We start from the raw sequence: 21,007 nt of genomic DNA, 5'->3' as shown, positions 1-21,007 counted from the left end.
AGCCTGGCTCTCAGCTCAACCATGAGCCACTTCCCATCTGTTTGTGGCCAGTGAGCCCCCGCAAAGGGGGGGGTGACCCGGGAGGAAACATCTGTGCACACAAAGAGGAGTCATAAACGCACTTGATTTTCCCTTTTGGCAAAGCCTCTTCTGCTTATTTTTTTTCCACTCATTGAAATGCAAAGCTCCATTCCAACAAGGAGGCCTGGAAGATTCCAGAGGCTTCGAGGAACCACAGCCTCCGCTCCGCGACGGGGGCTCCCTAAAGAAGGTTATGCACGATGTCTGGGCTGTGGACACGGATTAGAAAGAGAAGAGGCAATCCCCACAAACCACGTGGATGGCCACAGACATGCCTCTGCTTGTCCTTAAACCTAGCTTCTAACCTTCAGCCAGGGCAGAGGAAGTTCAAGTGTAAGTTCTACAGCGTACCAGCCATATAACCTCAGGCAAGTCACTTTACCTCTTTGAACCTCTTTTTCTTTTCCACATGCAAAAACGGAAATACCACCACCCCCTGCACAAAACTCTTGCAAAGACTGAATAAGAGGGCCAAAATGATGGAAGAAACTTTGTAAGTATCAGCTGTACTTCCATACTGTTCCATCCCCATGAAATCACTAAGCAACCTTTAGGAAACTCATCAGCTGAGATCCCCAACGCTGAGTCACTCCTGCTGCACAGCTTGCGGGCTAACCTCTCAGAGTGATACCATATGACCTTCGTGACACAGACCGAGCTCGCTGAAGGAGAAAGAGGAACAGCACGTGACAGGGAATCAGCACGCTCCGTGGGGCAAGACTAGGATTTTGGGGACCAGCAGAAGGGGCCAGTAAAATCTGTGGGGCCTGGAAACACCTATATCACCAGGGTTCCTGGGAAGTTGGTGACCGCTTGCAAATCAGATCAAGAAACAGACACGGCCATGCACAAGAGCTGTGAACCCACCTACACAAAGCCCTACACAAGGGCCTGGCAATCTTCTCAAAGGGGCCCGCGTGCGTCTTCATTTGAATTGTTGCCATCAGCCAGGACACCTGGAGAGAATGCTTCCAACCCTGACTTCACGTTCCTAAAAATGAGACAGATTGGGCTTCCCAGGTGGCACAGTGGTAAAGAATCCGCCTGCAATGCAGGAGATGCCAGCTTGATTCCTAGGTGGGGAAGATGCCCTGGAGAAGGAAATGGCTACTCACTCCAATATCCTTGCCTGGGAAATTCCATGGACAGAGGAGCCTGGCGGGCTACAGTCCATGGGGTCACAAAGAGTCAGACATGACTGAGCACACACGTTAGATAACAAGGAGGACAAAGGACCAGGTCTCTTTTCCCCCGCAAAATCGATTCCCTCGGTCTGCACTTCACCATTTGTCCTTATCTTCTCTGGAGCTCTTCCTTGCTTAAGCACTGTCAATCGTGGGTCAGTAACATATCTATTGTGGCTTATGTGACCTTTACAAGAATCCTGGGAGAGAAGTATTCATTTTATAATCAAATCATTTTCATTTTAGAATCGAATAAACCAAGGTCTTACCACTAACAAGACACAGAACTGGTTTGAGCCCAGTGTCCTGTCTTCAAGGTGGATGCTTGCCCACTGACCCCAAGTCATCTCCCCGGTTCCTCCATGAATTAAGGCTCATCCTGGCTCAATGCTCCAGCCAGCATGGAGATCCATCTTGCTGTCTGGTGGGCCAGCCTTCTCACTTCTTGCTGTCTCCCAGGAGATGTCCCCCACAGCCCCCACCCCACCAGCCCATCTTCCCTCCCCCTGGGCTGGTCCTCTCATCACTGCCACGGCTGCCTTGTTCAGGGGTTGATGATGAGTGGTCACCACGGCTTATTCACCCGAGGTTCCTGAGAACATGAACAGAGTCCTACTCAAATCTGTCTCCAGACAAAGAAAATGCACCCAACAAGTACGGCTGAATCAATGGAGCTCCTTCAGTCTCTGAGTAAGACTGTCAGTCCACTAAGAAAGTGGGTTTCTTAATTTTCCAGGGTCACCAGGGCATGAAGGGGAGGGTAAGGGGAAGAGAGGAAGGAGGAAGGCAGAAGGCAGAGGCAGACACATAGTCCATGTGTTTACCTATTTTATGCTGGGAGGGCTCTTACATACCACACGCTGCAGGGGCCCCCAAATCATAAATGAACAAAATGGGCCGGGGGCAAAGAAGTCAACAATGGCTCAGTCAGAGTCTCTGAAACAAGCATCTCACAGGCCTAGTGCCCTTCAAGTAAAGGCACTCGGGAAAAAATGTACTCTCTTGGCTCACTTAGGCTGTCCACTGAAGTCATTAAAGCCTTTAACCAGAGAGAAAGTGGACAGAAGCCAAGTGATCAGCTATGATGACAGCAGCCTGAGTTACCAAGGAGAGAGCTGAAATATACATCTGTGATGGGCTCTTACCTCTGAGTGTTAAAAGAACTGGTATATTATTAACATTTCCACCTAAGGACTCCCAGCCTGTGAATGCCTGGTCATCTATGATAAGTTTCAGCCAATCTGGGCCCTCGCCATGTCATTCATTCCTGGGCCTTGTTTGTTGGGGTCACACACTGCTGTTTCCCTGGGAAGACAGCCCAGTGACTATGCATCTCCCCAGGATGGTCAAAGGCATTAGGGCTCCTCACCACGATTGCCCCCAGTGGGATGCAGAGACAGAAGTGCCGGACAAAAGAAAACTGGGATTTGTGGAGATTCTGTAGCCAGAGGAACCCCTCCTGCCCTCAAGACATGCACAGAACTCTGCCTGGAGTGGCGTCGGGTGAAAGCTTCAACTCCTTCTCTTCGGTCAGGGATCCCTGCCTTTCTTCCCTTCTGGGTCTTAAAAGGATGGAAAGTGACAACACAGGGGTTGTCACCATTAATGGCCTGCATTTCTGAACAAAATCCTAAGGGATACGACTGCTAGTTCAGGCATCACACTTTGAGAACCACGGATTTCAAGGCAAAAAAAAAAAAAAAAAGCACCTGTTCTAAGTCTATTACTTAAAAATTCATCTTTAGGAGACTGATAAATTCACTTTCAAAATAAGATTCTTTAGTATCTTCTTGGAAACCACTGGCCCTCTCACTTTCCTTCTTTTCATACACATGGGTGCAGGGTCTATTTCATATTTCCTAACCCTAAGAAAAACATCACACAAATATTGGCAACGGTTTCATTATAGCTTTCAGTGCTGGCGATCAATAGGGATGGGTGGGGAGTGGGTCAAACTGGAACACCCTCCATCATCATCAGCATACTGATGTCATGCAGGACAGTGGGCTCAGTGTCGTCAAAGCTAGTCATTTTTTTTTTGCAAGAGAGGCTGGAGATTTGAATTCTTACTATAAAATCCGTAGATTTTTGGAGGTTGGTAACCAACTCAACAACTTTTAAATGAAACCATGGGCAGAAACAAAAAACCACCACCAAAAGCCCCTGGAGTTTTCCCACTGGCCACCAGTGTGTAGCTCCTGGTTTTAATTGTTGTGGACCTGCCTAAACAGTCATTTGAAGAGAGGGTGCCCTCGTGGTAAAGAACTGAATACCACCATCCTAGACTAAAGGTATAATTAGCACTTTTACCCTGTATTAGGGCTTCCCAGGTGGCTCAGTGGTAAAGAATCCGCCTGCCAATGCAGGAGACACGAGTTCCATCACTGGGTTTGGAAGATACCCTGGAGGAGGAAATGGCAAACCACTCCAGTATTCTTGCCTGGGGAAAAAACCCCAGGGACAGAGGAGCCTGGCTGGCTACAGTCCATGGGGCAGCAAGGGAGTCAGACATGACTGAGTGACTGAACAACAAAACCCTGTATTAGTCACCCTCCTGCTAAGACCTCTTACTACTAAGACACCTGGAGGGTGAACTGAATACCAAATTCCGGGGTATCAGGACACAGCTTCCAAGGGCCGAAAACGTGTGACCAACTACATCTCACCCAGAGCTGAGCACCCCAGCCTGGCTCCAACCCTCTTTGGAAGAGAGGCATGGGATGAGATTTGGGAACCAGAAGGGTGGACCCTGGAAATTCCATGCTACTCTGTCTATGGAAAAATGGTGCCTCAACAGTTGATGAGAAGGTTTGGAAGGGGAGGCAGTGAGTAAGGAAGCTGATATACAGCTTACGGAGAGAGGCATGCATCACCGGCTGGGCAGGGAGGCAGAGAATGCGTTCAGAGGCAAAGCCAAGTATGGAGCAGGAGGAGGAAAAAGTGAACCAGTACCACAGCCTTGGGGAGGACAGATGCACATCCATCGGGTATAAAGGTAGATGACACAGCTGTTGGAGTGAGCAGAGATCCACCTCCTCCATGGGATCACACACACTGAGCAACTGGGGAGCCAGCACTCTGGAAGCATGGTGCCTGGGGATGAGGACGGCTGGATTCATTCCTCGTGTAAGCACTGCAGAGCTCTGCAAGGCTCCAGGGCAGGGGAATGTGTGTTTTGGGACCGCTGGGGAGGGAGCAGAGGGAGTGGGCCAGGATCACAGGTATCCTTCTCAATCTGCCCAAAGGGGACTCTGCCCTCAGGTCCTGGGAGAAGGGGAGGCCACTTCTGGTCCCCTGACCTCACGCCTCCCAGCTGGCCTGTTTGTCCCTGTCTGAACTGCCTACTCCCCACTGAGAACCCATCCTTCCTTGAAAAGGACATCCTTCAAGCTCTTCATTTCCAATCTCTCGGCCCCAGACTGTACACCCCTTGTGGGCACCCAGGATTACGACTGTACACATTTCCTTTTTTCAAGAACAGAGTTGGTGCTTTGCTGTACAGTAGAAAATAACACAACATTGTAAAGCAACTATACGCCAATAAAATTTTTAAAATATAATAAAAAGAAGAGTTGGGAATTCCCTGGCTGTCCAGTCGTTACGACTCTGTGCTTTCACTGTTATAAGCCCGGGTTTGATCCCTCCCTGGGGAACTAAGATTCCACAAGTCACATGGTATAGCCAAGGAAAAATAAAGAAAGAAAAAAGAACAGGATCCGAGTCTTTGGATCTAGTGCACTTAAAATATCAGTTGAATGTTTGATATCATGGAAGAGGGTGCCCAGATGACACTTTCTAAATGATGATAAAATTGTAGTGCATTTCAAGGTGTGTCTGAAACCCAATCTCCAGTAAAGCCCTCTGCGGCTGGTGGCAGCCTCTCCCTGTCACTGGGGAACGGAGCCGCGTGGATGCTCGTGGTTTCCAGGCCCCTCGTCCTCAGAGGCATGTACCCCCATGAGGGCCCCAGTGTTATCACCAACAGGTCCACACCAGCTGGGACACTGACCCTCCACAACAGTGCTGGGGAAGAGATGCCCGTACTCCCTGGGGAAATCCAGCCTCGGAAGAGTGGACACAGTGGTCACATGGGAAGTGGCTGAATCCATTGAATCCAAGTTTTCCAGACTCCAACTTCCATGCTCTTTCCTGAAGCCTTAATGGCTTCTGATCCTGTTATGTAATCCTGGGTTCCTTACATGCCCCCCCCAGCTTGTGACTTAAGAAGCACCCCCGAGTAATGGGCCCCCTCTCTGCAGCCTGGTGTGTATACCCTCAGCCATCCTGACCCCATGACAGAAGTGGCCAAAGGAGGCAAGGGTACCCAAGTCAGAAGATCCTAGGGGAGCTGGTTCCCGCCCCAGTCTCTCTGGCCGGATGTGTGACACGGGCAGAGCGTGTACCTCTCTGGGCTTCGCCCTCATCTAGAGGCAAGGGAGTTGAACCAGCCGACTCCCAAGGTCCCTTCCAGGCTTCTCCTGACTACTCTACCTGTACCACGTGGAGCCACCCAGCCCCAACAGGGAAGGGAGAAAAAGCTAAAGAGAGGAGGCGAAGTTCCAGACCGGGGAACCAAGTCAAAGTGAAAACAAGGAAAACTGACGTAGCACTCAGCTCACTGCAGACACCACTCTGCCCAGAGGCTGGCTCCTCTTTCAGGAGCCTCAGGTCCCCCGCTGGCCCAGACTCAGTGAAGGGAAGAGGAAGGGGGAATTTGTGGGGAAACTGAAGACTCACACCGCCCCCACCCAGCAGGAGGCCATCCAAGAAGGACTTGCCTCCCAGCTTTCCACAGGTGTGGCAGGTGTGGGGGCTGCCTCCCCCGCTCCGCTCTCACCCTGCTCCAATGAGCTTCGAGCATCTGCCCCGCAGACCAGTAGCACCGCCCTGGGTGCCCACTCACCTCAGCCCCACAGACCCTCCTCTTGCAAAGCTGACCCGCTGGTCATTTTCTGCCACTGTCTCCACATCCGCTGCTTCCCCGTGGCATCAGCTAATTCACTGTGCAAAGCAGCATTTATATATAGAAAGTTGCAGCCACGCAGGTTAGCATTAAAATAGAGACTTGACGTTGCTGTGGCAACCAAACAAATGATATTCAAAACGAAAGTAAGTATTCTGCAATCGGGTAAGCATGTCCACAGCCTTCCAGGACAGCTGTGCCGTTTCCCCCGCGAGGGTGGGTGGAACAGCTCAGCAGAAGGGCCTGGTCCTCCATCAACCTCCTCCCTGTGAAGTCACCCCTCTGCTTTCAGCTGTGGCTTTGGCCCTCTGCACAAGCTCCTTCTTGAAGCCAAGTCCTTACCCAGAACAGACCTGAGGCCAAGACACCGAAGGGGTATGGTGACCCTGACCAGGTGTGTCTACTTGCAGTTCTACTCCTTAAGGACCAAGGGGAAGCAGCCTGTGTTATTCCCAAGGAAGCTTCTGGAAACAAAGGTGGCTTCTGTCGTCTGTCGGCCACATGCAATCAAGAGGCACCAGTGAGCTGAGTGACATTTGGCAGGCAGCTTCCCCTCTCTGAGCCTCAGTGCAAAAATAAGGGGGCACACGACTATATGTAAAAGTGATAACTAATAGGGACGTACTGTATAACACTGGAACTCTACTCAATATTCTGTAATGGTCTACATGGATGAAACAGAGTGCACGGGTGTATAACTGATTCACTTTACTGTGTACCAGAAACTAACACAACGTGTAAGTCAATTAACCACGTCCTCAGTAGTGTCTGACTCTTTGGACTCCGTGGAATGTAGCCCACCAGGCTCCTCTGTCCATGGGATTTTTCAGGCAAGAATACTGGTGGGTTGTCAATTCCTGCTAGAGGGATCTTCCTGACCCAAGGATCAAACTCGTGTCTCCTGTGTCTCCTGCACTGGTAGGCGGGTTCTTTACCACTGAGCCACCATAAAAGTTAAAAAGAAAAAATAAGGGCTTGGGGGATGAGGGACTGAAGAAGCAGCTTAGTCCCTCCTACCTCTGCAATTCTAGGATGCGCGTCTTGTCTCCATTCTCACTTCCTTTTCTTACTTTCCTTGTTTCCTTCGTCCCTGGACGTATGCCTTAACCCTGCCACACAAGCCCTGATGTGTCTACAGCCCGCATCTCACACAGGAGCTCCTGGTTCCTGGTAAGGCATGTGGAACAGCCTTCCACCAGTGCTGTTCAGCATAGCCACCAGCCAGAATACTCACAGCCATTAAGTCAAAAGGTATGGATTCTGTTATTCAAGGAGCCACCAAGAGCCGAGGGGCCTTAGACAACTCTCTGCGCCTTTCTGAGGCTCGATTACATATTTCAAAATCAGACATGATCTGCAATGACTAAAATTTAAAAGATGGACAATATCAAGTGCTGGCACGGATGCAGAGCAACTGCAAATCTCATCCATCGCTGGTGCAAATGCAAAATGGTACAGCCACTCGAGAGCAGTTCAGCAGTTTCCTAACAAAGTTAAACATATACTTACCAGATGACCTGGCAATTCCACTCCTAGGCACGTACCCCAAAGAAATTAAAATATAGGTCCACACCAAGTCTTGTACACAAATGTTCATAGCAGCTTTATTCATAAGAACCCCAAACTGGCAACAACCCAAAAGATCTCAGCAGGTACTAAAGAACAAACTATGGAACATCCATGCAATGGGATATTACTCACCAACGCAAAGGAACAAACTATTGATATATGCCACAACCTGGACCCATCTCATAGATATTAAGAGGCCAGTCTCAAAAGGTTACCTGTTGTATGATTCCATTTGTATGATTTTCTCAAAAAGACAAAACCACTGTACAAGGACGGATGACCCATGAAGGGTGAGGTCAGAGACAGGATGAATGCAAAGGGAGGGTAGGAGAGAAGATCTTAGAGTGATGAAGCTCTTCTATATCCTGGCTCAGGTGGTGGTTACATAAGTCTATAATGTGTGTTAAAATTCACAGAACTCTATACCTAAAAAGGTCAATCTTATTGTCTGGAAAAAACTAAAATACATGCTACTTTCACCTTGGAAAAGAAAAAGCAAAACACAGACAATGATGCCGTCTCCTTATAGAACAGACCATCAGTGGGCCCCTCCCAGGCAACAGAGATACAGTGTGCAGCATAGGGAAATATGGCCATTATTTCCTATTAACTTCAAATGGAATATTTATATCTATAAAAATATTGAATCAGTATGTTGTATACCTGAAAATTATCTTTTATAAATAAACTATAATTTTTAAAAGGGAGGGGCCCTCACCAATAAACTGTAAAGTCCTGAGAACTATTAGTTACTGCTGCTGCTGCTAAGTCACTTCAATTGTGTCCAACTCTGTGCGACCCCATAGACGGCAGCCCACCAGGCTCCCCCGTCCCTGGGATTCTCCAGGCAAGAACACTGGTGTGGGTTGCTATTTCCTTCTCCAATGCAGGAAAGTGAAAAGTGAAAGTGAAGTCGCTCAGTCGTATCTGACTCTTAGCGGCCCCATGGACTGCAGCCTACCAGGCTCCTCCGTCCATGGGATTTTCCAGGCAAGAGTACTGGAGTGGGGTGCCATTGCCTTCTCCGATTAGTTACTGATACCACTTTTAATTACAAAGAGCCTCTTCTTGCTCTAGACGAATAGTTCTCCACCTTGGACCAGGAGCAGCAGCATCACCTGGGAATCTGATCAGAAGTAGAAACTTTGGGGCATCAACCCAGCCCTCCTGAATCAGAAATTCTGGGGGTGGGGTCCCACAGTCCATTTCTGACAAGCCTTTGGGGTGAATTATTCCAATGCATGCTGAAATTTGGGGACCACTGGCCTCCATACATCCATTAGATCCATCTAAGGCCAGTCCTTCACAGATCCGTCCGGCCCTTTAATGATGCAGACAACGTCTTTTTCCACCTCCTCCTTGCTCGCTGACTCTTCCTCTTTTCCCCTCTCCCCATCTCTGCCTTTATTCTGCCCCTAGGCCAGCTGTTGCCCTGTAGGGAGAAGCAGGGGCCACAGCTCTAACTGACATGGAATCACGTGTCCTGTTGGGATGCCTGGAAGGAAGAGTCACTGTGACCTCAGTCTTGGGAGAAGCTGGGAGGACCAGAGAGGGGCCCTGGGCTGCACAAAGCACTGCAGGCTCTGCAAACACTCTTCCCGTCTGACCTGGCCGCCCACCTCCTACTCTCAACTCCTGGAGCACTGCTCCAATCAAACCCTGGAAAGGCACCACGTCCCGCTTACCCCAGAAGGACAACTTCAAAGCCGCTTCACATGGACTCTGGCTCCGAAGCCACGCAGAGATGACGGATCACAAAGGCAAAATCAGAACCATATGGACTTTGTAGTCGGCAAAATAAACAGAATTACAGCATCAGGGTTGGGGAGAAGGAAACTGGGGTCTGAGTGTCTGGCCCAGAGCCCGGGTTTGGTGGCCCCCAGCATGGGCTGGGCTCCCTGGCCTCTCCTCCCCGCCCACAACGCCTACAAACAGTGCTAGGAACACCCGGCGTGCTAGTCCTCCTCACCGAGGACTCTATGAGCAAGGCTGCTTCAGCTGACATTTACTGTGTTTTTATATTCTCTTTTATGGTGCACTTGAAGATAGTTCAACTTCTTTTCTAGTTTTGCACAAATATGCACAAGCACACTCTGCCTCTGGTGACAGCACCAGGAGCCTCGGGGAGGGGTTGGGGGAGCAGCTGTGGCCCCCACTGTGCTTAGTCGCTGGGTTGTGTCCTACTCTTTGTGACCCCACGCACTGTAGCCCCCCAGGCTCCTCTGTCTGTGGGGATTCTCCGGGCAAGAATTCTGGAGTGGGTTGCCATGCCCTCCTGCAGGGGATCTTCCTAACCCAGGGATCGAACCCGGGTCTCCCACATCGCAGGTGGGTCCTTTACCAGCTGAGCTACCTGGGAAGCCTCACACCTGCCCTCTTCTACACCAATGGTCCCTTCCTCCCAGAGAGAACCGTGCTGGGCATACAGCCAATCGTGCTGGGTGTACCCACTCCTGGCCTCATTCGCATCACGGAGCAGAGAAGCTCTTCCCCAGTTTCTAGGGAAACAGCATGGTGGTTCGCGTGGCCAGTGTTTCTGAACTGGGACAATTTTGGGGACATCTGGCAATGTCTGGGGACATTTACTGGCTGTCACGATGGGGGTAGGAGCGACCGGCAGGAGTATCGGTTCCCTATTGCTGTCCTGACAAATGCCCACAAATTCAGTAGCTTCAGTTCAGTTCAGTTGCTCAGTTGTGTCCGATTCTTTGTGACCCCATGAATTGCAGCACACCAGGCCTCCCTGTCCACCACCAACTCCCAGAGTTCACTCAAGCTCATGTCCATCGAGTCGGTGATGCCATCCAGCCATCTCATCCTCTGTCGTCCCCTTCTCCTCCTGCCTCCAATCCCTCACAGCATCAGAGTCTTTTCCAACGAGTCGACTCTTTGCATGAAGTGGCCAAAATACTGGAGTTTCAGCTTTAGCATCATTCCTTCCAAAGAAATCCCACGGCTGATCTCCTTCAGAATGGACTGGTTGGATCTCCTTGCAGTCCAAGGGACTCTCAAGAGTCTTCTCCAACACCACACTTCAAAAGCATCAATTCTTCAGCGCTCAGCTTTCTTCACAGTCCAACTCTCAATCCATACATGACCACAGGAAAAACCATAGCCTTGACTAGATGGACCTTTGTTGTCAAAGTAATATCTCTGTTTTTGAATATGCTATCTAGGTTGATCATAACTTTCCTTCCAAGGAGTAAGCATCTTTTAATTTCATGGCTGCAGTCACCATCTGCAGTGATTTTGGAGCCCCCAAAACTAAAGTCTGACACTGTTTCCACTGTTTCCCCATCTATTTCCCATGAAGTGATGGGACCAGATGCCATATCTTAGTTTTCTGAATGTTGAGCTTTAACCCAACCTTTTCACTCTCCACTTTCACTTTCATCAAGAGGCTTTTTAGTTCCTCTTCACTTTCTGCCATAAGGGTGGTGTCATCTGCATATCTGAGGTTATTGATATTCAGTAGCTTAAGGCGACACAAATTTCTTAGAGTTCTGAATTTCAGAAATGGGTCTCACTGGGCTAGATCCAGGGTGTCAGCAGGACTATGTTCCTTATGGAGGTTTTAGGGAAGAATCTGTTTCCTTGTCTCAATTTTCAGCTTCTAGAAGCCACTTGCATTTCTTGGCTCCTGGCCCCTTCATCCATTTTCAAAGCTAGTAATGGTGAATCGAGTCTTCTTCATGCTGCTTTTATCTCTCTGAAAAATGAAAGTGTTAGTCACTCAGTCGTGTCCAACTCTTGCGACCCTATGGACTGTAGAATGCCAGGCTCCTCTCTCCATGGGATTCTTCAGATAAGAGTACCAGAGTGGGTAGCCATGCCATTCTCCAGGGGATCTTCCCAACCCAGGGATTGAACTCCTTATATCTCCAACATTGCAGGAAGATTCTTTACCATCTGAGCCACCAGGGAAGCCCCTGATCTCTTTGGTTTCTTTTTTTTCTTTTTGATGGGGGGGGGGGGGGAGCAGGTAATGAGTAGTATATGGGATCTCAATTCCCTGAACAAGGATCCAACCCTCGCCCCCTACATTGGAAGTACAGAGTTTTAACCACTGGACCGCCAGGGAAGTTCCCTGGTTTTTCTCTCTTTCATCCTCTTCCACTGATAAGGACCCTAGTGATTATATTGGGGCCTACCTATATAATCCAAACTACTCACCTCCAGGTCAACTGCTCTGCAATCTTTTTTATTTTCTTGCTTTAATTTTTTTAAATTATGAAAATATGATAACACATATACAGGAGACTTGGAAAATACAGAACAAGGTTACATATAGTTCCATTATATATAACAATTATTATTTTAAGTAGATAAATTAAGATTTTTTTAGTTGGCATTTCAATATCAAACTCTCAAAAATTAATAGAATGAATAGACAGAGAAGTACAGTAGACCCGAAAACCACTGAGAACCAATTCAACATAATCAAGATTTAAACAATTTTCACACAGGAGTGGGATACAAATTTTATTCAAGTTCCCACAGACTATAAACTAGGAGACACTGCAACATATCCCGGGACATAACACAAGGTGCGATTTGTGACCTTAATTCCATCTGCAACGTCAATTCCCTGGACCATGTGACCTAATACACTCATAGGTTCCAGGAACGGGGGATCTGGACATCTGGTGGTTGGCATGATTGTGTCGACCACTGGCATCCAGTGAGTAGAGGCCAGTGATGCTACTGAACATCCTACAATGCACAGGACGCCCCAGCCCACAACCAGGAACTATTCACCCCCAAATCCCCAAATGCCAGTAGAGGTGAGGCAGAGAAACTCTGGAACAGCCTAATACTGACCAGGTTCCCAGCGACCCTCACTCAAGTCCATTTCCATGGAGAGACCAACCACTGGATCTTAGGAGAAGCTGTGACTCACGATGAAGGAGGAACACTTACCCCTCTGTTTAATATTTTAAAGTAGATTCTGTGTTCCAAAATCATCCTCAAATGATTCTTTTCTGAAATAGATACAAGCTTTAAAAACAAATAAAATGCACCCTGCCCACTGAAGGCCCAAGAACACAGTGGACATAGATCATTTAAATCCCTTTACATAAACAACTTCAAATAACATGACTAATTCTGCTTTGCTGTCTGATATGTTGTTTGGTCTCAGAAACCCCTGAATTTGCAGTCCAGAAGTGCTCACACGCCCATGTTCTCTCTCCTCTCTCCTCTCTCCCAGGAGGGCTGAGCCACCAGCAGCTGATGAGAATACTTAATGACCCAGAGGTCTCAGTTCCCACAGCAAAAGCCCTCCAGCCCCTGGGCTCCTGTGGGTAGCCAGGGGAGCCCAGCATGGGTGAAGCCGCAACTGCTGGGGCAGCCTGGGGAGGGGAGGGCTGTGCAGGAGGCCCTGTCCAGCCCTGCAGACCAAAAGGGTCAGAAAGGATGCGCCTCCACACAGGCAACCTCCATCCTACTGCCTGGGCCATTCACCGGCTGGGTCTCCCAGAGTGGGTCAAGAAGCAGCAGCAGAGATTGAGTTGGTGATGGTTTCCTGGCAATTCCCTGGCAGGGACAGGCAGGACCTGTGAACCCCACTTTTCTGTCATTCAGACAAAGGAATCCCTACTCCCTCCCACCTCCACCACAATGATGAGCAGAGGCACGGTGACACCGGGCGTGGGCACGTGTGTCCCTATGTCCTGCAGCCCAGACAATCCCCTGCTCTCTGCTCCACACCTACTGCTTATTTAACTTCTCTGTGGCAATTATCCAGCATTTTCTGCCAAAGCTACCATCTCTGCCCCAAAGCACGTGAACCACCAGGTCTAGTGAAGCCAGCCCCGTGAGTGCTCAGGACCCCTTGCGCCAAGGTGCTGGCCACACAGCACACTACGTGTGTCCACCTGTCTGTCCTGCAAACACTTGCCATGCTTCTACTAAGCTCGAGACACCATCTAGACCTGGAAACCATAGCAGCCGAGACAGAAGGGCCTTGTCCACGAGGAGCTTAACTCTACTGAAGGGAGAAGAGTAAGGCTCGGCTCCAAACATGGATGAACACTATCTGATTTAACAGGCAAACCAACACCGGAGGAAGGTGAAAAACCATCTTCATTTTCAGGTGATTACAACCACAACAATAAACATAACACGACACTGTATGGCTAAATGTCCTCATCAGTTTATGTACGTTCACCACAAGCCTGGAGGTAGGTTCTGGAAGCACAGATGGTCCCTGGCTTATGTTGACTTTGACTTATGGTTTCTTGACTCTATGATGGTGTAAAAGCTCTATGCATTCAGTAGAAACTTGCTGAACTTGCACAGCTGGCTCCGGACCTCTTAGTGAGTCACCTCTCCTCTCACCTGCTCAGTGTGGCAGCTTCCTGACCGCCACCCAGCACAGCTCAACCACTGAGCATTCTCCCTGCAGAATGCCTCCTTCTGGACCCGGGGCCCAGGGCTCCCACCTCCAAGGGGCAGAGGGATCCTGTCTTCATGTGGCTCCAGGAGCCCCTCTGTGGTTCAGTCCCCACAGTGAGTCACCTCCCTCCTGGACTGTTGCCAAAGAGAAAGCCCCATTGTGGTGGGAGCACCCACCCCCACTTCCTTTTCCAAGCATGGCTTTCACCAGATCGAACATTAGTCATGTAAATGCCAACAGAAGTTCAAAGACGCTTTGATAATGGGATTTTCTAATGCAAGCAGCTGCCGCTGCTGGACACAAACCTCTTGGCTCCCTCATCCAATACTCCCCTTTCAGGACTTCTGGGGTCAGCATCTCCATCTCCTGTGACATGTGGGGATGTGGACGTCTGTTTTCACATTTGGATTTTTGCGGCAGAGGGAAAGCCTCAAAGGCATGATCTGGTATCTCCAAGAACAGTGATCTGGGGGCCTGGAAACCTCCCTGGGCTCCAACAGCATGCTACATCTCCAGGAAACACCAAGCCAGAAGCAACTTGTGACAGTTACCTTCTCAGTGTGCCTTCCCCCAACACACCCCTACTTCTGCTGAGAGTGCCCTGATTTTCTTTTGGGGGTGCATATTTCCCCTACCCCGTCATCATGGTTTGTGGAGAGAGATGGCCCTCGCCTCTCTAAGGAGCACAGTCTATTCCCTGGGCCACAGTGACTAGCACTGGAGGGGACAAGTGACCCAGGTGCTCAATTCCTGGCTTTTAGTTGGAATTAAGGTAAATGTGAAGCTGCTGATGGTTATCTTGACACCCTATGGGAAAAACCTCCTGAGTATGGAAGCTACACAGAAGAAAAAAAAGAGCTGGTGAGGGACAGAGGGAAGAGATAGGGGAATAGAGAGAGAGACAGACATCAGATTGCTGATACTGTGTAAGTTGCTTGATCAAACCATGCCTGAAGCTGACATTCTGGGACTTTTTCAGTTACACCAAACTATAAATTCCCTTTTTGTCTGAAGCCAATTTGAGAGGCATTTATATAAGATGAAATAGAAAGATTTGTGCCTAACATTCTCTCAGCACAGGCCAGGGCATAATATCAACAGCAGCAAACTCTAAAGAACATAGAGCAGAGAGTATGAGAGATTCAGCCCCTTCTATCAAGGTAAAGTCTTCTTCCAATGAGATATGCATTCCCAAATATCCTCCATATTAGTTTCCTATGGCTGCTTCAAAAAACTACCATGGACTTGGTAGCATAAAACCAAGTCTATATATATATTCTCTCAGAATATATACTTCTCTCAGAAGTGTGTGTGTGTGTGTGTGTGTGTGTGTGTGTATACTCTCAGTTCTGGAGGCCAGAAGTCCAAAATCTGTATGACTGAACTGAAATTAAGGTTTTTGGCAAGGCCACATTCCCTCTGGAGGTTCTGGGGGAGAATCCTGTCCTTGCCTCTTTCAGTACCTGGTGGCTGCCAGCCTCCCTTAGCTTGTGGCCACATCACTCCAGTCTCTGCCTTCCTGGTCAGATTCCTCCTCTTCCAGCACAGTAGCATCTCCTTCTGCCTCCTTCTAATAAGGACACCCAGCACTGCATTTAGGACCACCTGGATAATCTGGGATAATCTCTTTATCGTAAAATCCTTAACTTGGTCACATCTGCAGAGACCCTTCTCCCAAATCCGGTAACTTCCCAGGGCCTGGGGACTGGAATGTGGATGCAACTTTGGGAGCCATTCTCGCCATCTCCCCTCATCCTGGCCGAGTCAGACCATCACGCGAGCGTGGACAAGGCACGCCACGGTTCACACCTCCTAGGCCTCACAGGGCCTGCCCGGAGGGGCTCCACAGAATGGCAGGGAACTCCTGGGCAGGCCGAGCAGCACTAGGAGAGGAAATAACCGCAGAGTCTTTAAAAGAGAGAGTAGAAGAACCACAGGGAGCAGAGTGCCAGGCTCGGCCCAGTGTGGCTTGCACTCCTGGATGAGGTCTGATCAGGGGCATTTTGGGGAGCTGGAGTCAGGGGGCTGTCTGCTGAGGGATAAAATGCAGTATGACCTCAGATCAAGGTAAGGCTAATTAGAACACACCCCCACATAAACCATAATGTCCCCAGTGAGTGGGAGGGTTGGGGTAGGATGGGGGAAGGCATCCCCTTTGTACTGGAAGCAGGAAGAAAGGAGGGAAAATGAGAGTGTGATGTGTGAAGGAAGCCACATGCAGCTGGGCTATTTCTTACAGCTGCGGTGATTCTGGCCTGTACTTGCTGTTAAGGGGGCCCTGGCGCCAGAGAAAAGGAAGGGAAAGACCACCCACTGGAAAGAACCAGACCTGCAGATCGCAGGTGCTCCCCGGCCAGGTCGGGGAGGCTTGCCTCTGGAGTGACATCCCCACCCCCACTGTGGGGAGAACAGAGGCTGGTCACACCTACAAGAGTATGTGGGTGGACTCGGATCTCAGTGGGGTGTCCGGCCTCTGCCAGTCCCCAAGAGGACTCGAGCAACTGGGGAAGGCCCCCCTCCCAACTGGAAGCTGCCCCCACAACGTGGGGAGCTAGGTCAGGACACGCCCACATCTCCACAGAAACGCCCAGAACAAAACCAAACTTTTGAGCTTCCTTTGCGGTCTGCTGACCTGGTTGGTGAGGCAAGGTGGGGTTCCCCAAAGCCCTGTGGTTGTTTAGTTGCTAAGTTGTGTTCAACTCTTCATGACCCCATGGACCGTAGCCCACCAGGCTCCTCTGTCCATGGGATTCTCCAGGCAAGATACTGGAATGGGTTGCCATGCCCTCCTCTAGGGGAATCTTGCCAACCCAGGGATTGAAATTGAAACTCCTGCTTGGCAGGCAGATTCTTTACCAATGAGCCACCAGGGGAGCTCCCCAAATCACAGGCATTCCTGTAACACCGCCAACACTCAAGGTAGTCCCTTACAGGGTGCCCAGGATGGCCCGGGCAGGCTAAGAGACCCGTTTTTAAATAGCACCACACTCATTTTAAGGCCTCTTATGGAAACCCACACACAGCTAGCACATAAGGACTGCGTGGTCCCTGACATTCTGCATGGGCAGCCATGATCCACTTTGGCTCCTTGCAGGTCACTAAATGCCTCCCCTTCACTCCTCCATACAGACTACTGCCCCCGCCCCACCAGCTTACTTCCGGCTGAAAAGCTCCCTGGAGACCCACACAGAAAAACCAGGCCACCCGCCCAACCAGCACCAAGCCAGAATGTCTGTCACTCTCCAGTTGGTGACAGTTCTTTGAGAATACAGCTTGGACACTGCACACCCTGCTCTGCCCTGGCTGGGGGCAGGGGCCTTGATCAGAGATAAGAAACCATCCCCTAGAAGTTGTTAGAGAGACCCCCAACTAGGAGACGGCTAACTCTGTAACTGAGAGAAGCTGACAGCAATATCCCATAATCTTGACTCGGAGGTATGGTCACCTCACATTCTGTAAAGAGCCGGGGTATGGTGTCTCTGACTACTATCTGTATCAAACAACCTTGGTCACTGGGTCTTGGTCTTGACCTTGGACACTTCTGCACAAACTAGTCCAGGCCTGTGATCTGTCCTTCAGAATGTCATACGCCCCACAGCTGAGTCTGAGGCCTCATGTGAAAAGACTCACCAGCTCCTCCCAAACCTCTTAAGCTGCTTCGTGAGAAGCTCAGTGAAATCACACCAGTACCAAGAGGGGCAGCCCCCCAACACACTCTTGATAGGGAAGCTCATCCCAGAAGCAGCATCCACACCCCCACACCCCTTCCCTCAAGGGCTGAAGGAGCCTGGGTTCTCCTCTGATGGGAAGGCAGAGACCAGCTGTGTCAGGGTTCCCAAGACCACCCAGGTCTGGGTATTCACTAGGAGGACTCACAGAACCAGTATGTAGCCATGATTTATTATAACACAAAGATACAAAAAAAAAAAAAGAAAAATCAATAAAGGGAAAAAGTGTCTGGGGCCGGGCCCTGAGGAAACCAGGTGCAAAGCTTGCAGGAGTCTCCTCCCAGAGCAGCCACACAAGATGCACTGAATTTGTCCAGCTGCGATGGGTAGGAAGTGTGTCTACCAGGGATGCTCAGAGACTCAGAGCTCTGGGGCTCGATCAGGGGCTGGTCCTATAGGCGGGCTTCCCTGGTGGCTGAGTGGTAAAGACTCCACCTGCCAATGCAGGAGACGCAGGTCTGATCTGTGGGTCAGCAAGATCCCCTAGAGAAGGAAATGGAACTCCAGTATTCTTGCCTGGGAAATTCCATGGACAGGGAGAAGCCTGGTGGGCTACAATCCAATGGGTTGCAATGAGCCAGAGACAACCAAGTGACTGAGCACGCACTCATGATCCCATAGGCATCCTCTGCCTGATACAGAGCAAAACCCCAGACTCCCAGAAGGAAAGCAGGTGCTCAGTATGAACCACAATGTTTGAAAGAACCTAAGAGCCAGCCTTATCATTTCTGGAATGGTGGGAACCCTCCCTAGAGCCAAGTGGCATCAGCCAAAGGCCAACACTGCAAGCATGCTCTGTAAGGAGAGCAGTCCTGGGCTGGCTCTGTTAACGGTTTCCGCACACTGGATATAGAATGTTCCTTAAAAGGGACCTCTCCTGCTGTCTGGCTGGCCCATTCAGTGGCAGATTCCTGCCACTGACCCCTAAGCAAGGGACAAGCCTCTAAAACCCTTGTGCTGTTGGAGAGCTCACTCCCTCACACAGCGTGCTGGCCCGTGGTTGGCCTGTGCTCATTGACAGCATTTTTCTCCCAGAAACACTGGCCTTCAACTGCAATATTTCACACTGATGAGCACTTCTTATAATCACCACCACTTACTATCACCCTCTATATGTCAGGCACTGGGCCCAGCATGCAACACACGTGACCTTATTTAATATAATATTCATGGTTTACAATGATGTCAACTATAGCTTACAGGCATGCAATGACTTGCCCAAGATCCCATTTTAATGGGTGTGAGCCCTGGTCTATTTGACCCTACAGCTGGTGACCTTGAACCCCCTATATCCAGCTTCCCTTGGGAGCTCATCTTTCACTATCATTTTTGGCATGACATCATACCACTCTTGTTTACTTAATATTTTTAGTTGACTCTTTCTTTACTTAAAAAAAAACAACACATTTTATTTCTCAGAAAATCTTAATAGTATTCTCTGAATGGAAAACTAGTAACATCTGCCAGAAATCTAGAGCACAAAAATAACTGCAACAAAAAAAAACAAGCGATGCTACTCGGTCGTAACTAGACAATGCTACCTGCCGAGGCCTGTTCTCACTGAGCACACACCCCAAACTCTCCTTAACTGAGAGCACTGCAAAAGGAAAACACTTCTCCTTTTGTGCTTTAATGGTTCGGAAAGTCTTGCCTGTGGACCACTGAGACCCACCTTGGCCCAGTCTTCTGGAGCACGCTACACGGTTACCCTACGTGCCACAGGAACCTGCCCCGTCTGGCTCACTGTCAGGCAGCAGGGAAGAAGGCGCCACTGGCTGGCTCCTTGTCTGCCCCACGCCCCATCCCAAGGCATTTTCCAGCTCCTCCCTGCCCCACTGGCTCATCTGTTCTCCAGCCTCTGCGGCCACTGTGCCCAGGAGTCACGCAACATTAGCTCCCACTTGGGGCAGGTGCCCCTTCTGCTCCCAGCCTGGGCCCTGTTCTCCCTCATCCCTAGTTTCTGCTCCCCTGAGCTCCATTCAGCTGGCCTTGGCTACTGGCCTGATCTTGGGGAGAGAAAATGCCACCAGAGATGCTGTGCTTCTGGCCAATTTCCTAAATCAGGAGGAGTTGGGAGGGACAGGCAGAGGGTCTCTCACAGGCAAGTCATGATCTGGGATGTGGGGGTTGGTCCGGGATGAGGGCAGCATTCTGAAGTTGGAAATGTGCCTTTTTCCTCAAACATGGGACGATATCCTTGATTCCCACTTCCGCAACACCACATGATCTTCTGGTCCAACCCAACCAAAGGCTTTAAGGAGCCATCCAATCAGAAACAGAGGGTCCCACTCAGAAACCATCCAGAGGCAGCAGGCAGGAACCCCAAGCATAGAAAGGCAGTGGGGATGGCTAAGAGCTTGGGCTGATGAGGAAAACAGACCCAGATTCAAATCCTGGCTCCACCATCCCCCTGGCCAAATGACTTTCCACATCTGAGGCACAGGATCAAAAATCATACGAACCCAGTAGGGTTGTTGTGGGGGTAGTGGGAAGTGCCCAGAGACTGGGCTCAGTACCATTATTTCTGTGGAGCTGGGCTCTGAGTCTGAAGCCAAGAACAAGAATAGGAAACAGCCGAAGGCAGATTACTCCCCCACACGTGCGGTGAACAGCCTGTGAGCAGAGAGCTGGAGAGGTGGGGCCCCGCCCAACAGGTGTTTGTGCCAGAGAGGTGAGGGCTTGGCCTGCAGGTCAGGGGCCTACCTAAAACCAGGAAATATCCCATGAAAAAAAAAGACTGCAGTCATCTCATGAAAACTCAACAGGGCCGTTCAAAATCTGTCCTTACAGGATGAAGAAAATCTTCCCCGTCATCCTCGAAAGCAGTGGTTTTCAGCCTGGCTGCCCATGAAAATCACCTGGGAGTTTTTTGTTTTTTTTTTTTTTAAATTTATTTTTGGCTGCGCCACACAGCTTGTGGGAACTCGGTTCCTCAATTGGGGTCATGGCAGTGACAGTGGCCACCAGGAAATTCCCCATCTGGGAGCTTTATAGCCACCTGCACGCCCAGGAATCCCCTGGCCCGTGAAACAGGATGTCTCAGGGAGACACCTGGAGATGGCTGCCTTGCAAGCTCAAAGGTGAT

The 21,007-nt window shown here is 49.9% G+C and overlaps 1 protein-coding gene across 5 annotated transcripts in view; it reads right to left on the bottom strand.

The window, feature by feature from the left end:
• GAS7 (growth arrest specific 7) overlaps positions 1-21,007 on the bottom strand; it is a 206,932-nt gene that overhangs the window by 104,471 nt on the left and 81,454 nt on the right. The window contains exon 1 of one of the 5 annotated variants that reach the window (XM_006041668.4): positions 6,169-6,316. The exons of the other annotated variants lie outside the window; for them this stretch is intronic. The gene's annotated coding sequence lies outside the window, so the exon portion shown is untranslated. Of the gene's footprint in view, positions 1-6,168; positions 6,317-21,007 lie in introns of those variants that run through there. 5 annotated transcript variants of the gene reach the window in all.

Source organism: Bubalus bubalis, chromosome 3, assembly GCF_019923935.1.
Source record: "Bubalus bubalis isolate 160015118507 breed Murrah chromosome 3, NDDB_SH_1, whole genome shotgun sequence".
Lineage (NCBI taxonomy): Eukaryota > Metazoa > Chordata > Mammalia > Artiodactyla > Bovidae > Bubalus > Bubalus bubalis.
The sequence above is the reverse complement of the archived record's forward strand: the minus strand, read 5'-3'. Positions and strand labels throughout refer to the sequence as shown.